Source organism: Scomber scombrus, chromosome 2, assembly GCF_963691925.1.
Source record: "Scomber scombrus chromosome 2, fScoSco1.1, whole genome shotgun sequence".
Lineage (NCBI taxonomy): Eukaryota > Metazoa > Chordata > Actinopteri > Scombriformes > Scombridae > Scomber > Scomber scombrus.
In genome coordinates this window covers 35,665,110-35,670,027 of record NC_084971.1, presented here as the reverse complement: position 1 = coordinate 35,670,027, position 4,918 = coordinate 35,665,110, and positions in this window count along the sequence as shown.

The following is a 4,918-nucleotide window of genomic DNA, read 5'->3' as shown; positions in this document are numbered from 1 at the left end:
TTGGGGGGTGCTATACCAAAATATGGCAATTAGAAGATATCTTAATCTTAAAGTTTTAATCATCTGTATTTCATGATGTTCTTGAGTAAGTTTTGGTATTTTACTGATTTTCCCCAAAAAGTCCTAAAGAAGAATTTTTTGTTTGCATGAGAGAGAAGATACGTTGATGATAACCTTTCAAACACGATTATAACTCGTGGAAAAATGATAATTATGTATTTGAACAAGATGTTAACTTGTGCAAAGAAAAGATCATTTTTCAGGACTTAATGGGATGTTTATGGAAAGGAAAAGCACTTGTTTTTATATTAAGCATGAAGAAGGTTTTTACATTTTTTCGAGGTTTTATTTTATTTTTTTCTTTGTATTTAATTGAGTCCCTGTTCTGCTGCAGCACAACTTCTGTGTAATTTTTAAAGTCAGATTTTGTTTAATTTTTCATTCAATTCTTAAGAAAAGAAAAGAAAAAAGAGACAATCTAACATCAGCAGAAATATCATTTAGTGAATCCCATTTTTTTGATCTGCTTTTAAGTAGAAATTAAAGAGTTCAAATGTTGAAGTCCAGTCTTTCTTCAAAATAAAAGCCTGATCAGCTTAAATTCAGCTGCCTGTAAAAAAAAAGAAGAAGAAATGTTTCCTCTGATTTTGGTTTCTATCTTCTCATCTGATGCTTACTCAACCCTTCCTTTTTCATCGGGTCAAATTTCACCTGTTTTTTAAAAAAGTTTTTAGATCAGAAATATGGATTTATTTCATGAAACTGCCTGAAAATCACATTTATGGTCTCATACTGTAATAATCACTACTTTCAATGAACTGGGTGTGATGCTGCCGTTCAAATATTTAAAATGATACTAATAAGTTTCTGCCTATTGAGCATAACTTCAAAAAAGTATGTGTAAAACTTGTGGTAATAATATTTTTTCAGGGTCGACTAACCGAATATTCGCTACATGCCGACATTCACAGGGTCTAAATAGATAATGCATCAAAAATAACTTTGATTATTCATAACAAACAACAAGCTTTAACTGCACAAATGTATTAATTTAAATGATAATCAGCCTTCATTTCTTCACATTAATTAAAAGAATAAATCTTACAGGTTTACAGACCCCTAAAAATACAACAGGTGGAAGGAAAGAAGGAAGGAAGGACAGATGGAAGGAAGGAAGAGAAGGAAGAGATGACAAGAAGGAAGGAAGGAAGGAAGGAAGGAAGGAAGGAAGGAAGGATAGAAGGAAGGAAAAGAGAACATGAAAGAAATATGGAAGAAAGGGAGCAAGGACAGATGGAAGGAAGGAAGAGAAGGATGGATGGAAGGAAAGAAGGAAAAAAAGACAGGAAGGAAGGAAGGAAAGTGGGCCGCTTCTGGACAACGGGCCGCATGTTTGATCCCTCTTATTACATTAAAGACGGGCTAATTTAGGCTGCTACAGGCTAACTTACTACCGATTCAGAGTAGCCGAGGGCAGCAGTATCAGGTTCTACTTAGAGCTCCTCCTAGTGGCTGAACGTAGACTACACAGCTCAGTGACTCAATGCAGCAAGACATCATGGAGGTCACAGTTAGACCCATCCTGAGACACAGACAGGTGAGCAGCTTTTTGTCCATGTGAAACCACCATAGCTCAACTCTGCTCCACATATTTCACACCTGACAACATTATCCTTTACTTTCTGGAAGCTTTTAAACCACAATGGACTTTTATGTGTCTTCTTCTGTATCATGTTCCCTCCAGTTAGCTAGCTAGCAGGCTAACTTACTACCATCATGTTCCCTCCAGTCAGCTAGCTAGCAGGATAACTTACTACCATCATGTTCCCTCCAGTCAGCTAGCTAGCAGGATAACTTACTACCATCATGTTCCCTCCAGTCAGCTAGCTAGCAGGATAACTTACTACCATCATGTTCCCTCCAGTCAGCTAGCTAGCAGGATAACTTACTACCATCATGTTCCCTCCAGTTAGCTAGCTAGCAGGATAACTTACTACCATCATGTTCCCTCCAGTCAGCTAGCTAGCAGGATAACTCACTACCATCATGTTCCCTCCAGTCAGCTAGCTAGCAGGATAACTTACTACCATCATGTTCCCTCCAGTCAGCTAGCTAGCAGGATAACTTACTACCATCATGTTCCCTCCAGTCAGCTAGCTAGCAGGCTAACTTACTACCGAGTCAAAGTAGCCGAGGGCAGCAGTAAACATTCACTCTGTGTTTCAGGTTCTACTTCAACACAAGAAGCTTAGAGCTCCTCCTAGTGGCTGAAAGTAGCTGTTAATGAACCTGACTACTAGACTACACAGCTGAGTGACTTAATGCAACAAGACATCATGGAGGTCGATGTTCATCCCAGCAAACGATTATTCGGTTATTGCGGTTTACAAAAATGTAGAAATACCCCTAGTGGCTGAAAGTAAGAATTGCTCTGCAGTAGCTGTTAATGAACTCTGCATACATACTCTACATACACAGCTCAACTCTTGATTAAAGTTTTTCAATGGAAAAAACAAAACAACCACAGCACAAAGGTCGACTTTAGACCCCACGAACAAATATTCTATTATTAGGTTTTAATGACTCTTCCTTAGTAATAAGTTGGAATGAAGTTAGGGTTAGTGTTAGCAGGTCCTGTGATGATTTAAACAGGAGGGTCAAACATCTTTATTCAAGGGACACAAACTTGAACAAATTTGATCTTGTGTGGGCCGGATCATTAAAAAGATGGAAGGAAGGAAGGAAGGAAGGAAGTAAAGGAATGATGGAAGGAAGGAAGGAAGGAAGGAAGGAAGGAAGAGAAAGAAAGGTTGGAAAAGAAGACAGGAAGAAAAGAAAAGAAGGAAGGAAAAGATGGATGGAAGGAAAGGAAGAAACATTGGGAAAAAAGAAAGGAAGAAAAGAAAAGAAGGAAGTAAAAAAGGAAGGAAGGAAGAGAAAGAAACATTGGAAAAGAAGACAGGAAGAAAAGAAAAGAAGGAAGGAAAACATGGATGGAAGGAAGAAAGAAAGAAAGAAAGAAAGAAAGGTTGTAAAAGAAGACAGGAAGGACAGATGGAAGGAAAGTGGGCCGGATTGGTTCCCTCGGCAGGCCGGCTCTGGCCCACGGGCCTCGTGTTTGACTCCCCTGATTTAACCCTTTATGTTTAATAAACAGTCAAACCCTAACCCTAAATGAATGAATGAGCAACAACAGAGATATTTCATCATCACTGGAACCGTTTATTAAGTATCGGGACGGTCGGGAACAACAGAATCCTCTCTGGTGTTTAAATGTTCAGCGTTTGGTGTGAAGTCGCCTCACACTTCGACTTCTTCTCGGCTCGGCGTCCAGAAGAATCGAGCCTCAACACGCGCATGCAGAACCAGAACACAAAGTGCAAAGTCCATTTCAACAGGAAGCAGATTTAAAATGCTACACAGGATCAATGGAGAGTACATTCAATATTTTCAATATTTAACTTTTTGAATTGCACAGAACCTCAAAAAATAAAATAAAATCAAAACTCAGCTTCAACACTTCACTGAATACATATTTTTATATCTTTAAATGAGGATTAGAGTGTTTTTTCTGCCAGTCAGTGAGCATGCAGATTATGTGTAGCTGGGGAAAAAGCTGCCCTGGAAACATCCAACCTACAAACAAACATTTCATATCATCACTTCAACATGAACTCATAGTCAGAAAGAACCAGAAACCCAAGAGATGCAAACAGTCAGTCACAGATGAGCGGCTGAATGTACAGGCGTGAGGATGAATGTCAACAAAGTGAACGTACAATAAGTAAGGCTGTAAAACGGGGAAGAAAACCTCCGATTCTGCTCCTTTCATTCCCCTCAACACATTTCTTTTTTTTTTTAACATAATGAAACATTTATCTGAAAAGCAAAAAGAGCTTCAAATAACACATCAAACCTCCAGAATGTGGGTTTTTTTTGCAACAAACTACTGTGAAAAAACTGCAGAAATAAAGGTGAAAAAAGGTGGAAAAAGTGAACCTGCTTCTATATGAAGGCGAAGAAGTGAAGAGGAAGAGTGATTAAAACGGAATAAAGTGCAAAAAACAACAGAATAAAATACGCTGAGCTGGTTTTTATATAAAAAATTATCATTTTACCTTTTTATCTTTCCCCCAAAAATCCTAAAAACCCACTTCAGTCTAAACCCTGGTGGAATATTTGGAGCCCTGCAGGTTGTTTTTTTTTAAACTTGTACACAATTCATGAATACTTAATGCTCTCTAATTAATACATGAGTAATATGTAATTAAAGTTAACACAGTTTGTCCCAGCAGATGAATTTAATGTCATTCTGCATCAGATGATGAATTAACTGCAAAAATTTAGTCAATTAATTCATCAATTAGTCGCCATCAGCTGCTATTAAATTACGTTAAAGTTATTTTAATAATGGATTTAATTGTTTTGAGTCATTTTTAGAAGAAAAAAAAGCAAGAATGTGAATATTTCCTGGTTTCTTTTGAGTTCTTTGACAGTAAACTGATTTTTGGTTATTAGAAAGCTGATTAGAAAATGAACTATAGATTAATTGACAATGAAAATAATTAATAGTTGATGGATCATTAATATATCATTGATAAGAGCAGCTAATTATCTTCATATTACAGTTTTATAGATTCAATTATAACATATTAATCCAGGCCAAATTTCACCAAAGTTGAATTTAAAGTGAAAATAAATCCACTAAAGTTTCCATAAATTAATAATTCAAACCCTAAAATTCATAATTTGTAATGTTTTGCATCATTTATAACTAAATATATTCAGATTCTGGGCTGTTAATTGGACATAAAAGACATTAAAAGGCATCAATTTGAATTGTGTGATGGACACTAACTGATAATAATAATAATAGTTGCAGCTTTGTCTTTTAACTGTTGTATTTATGTTTTTGGAG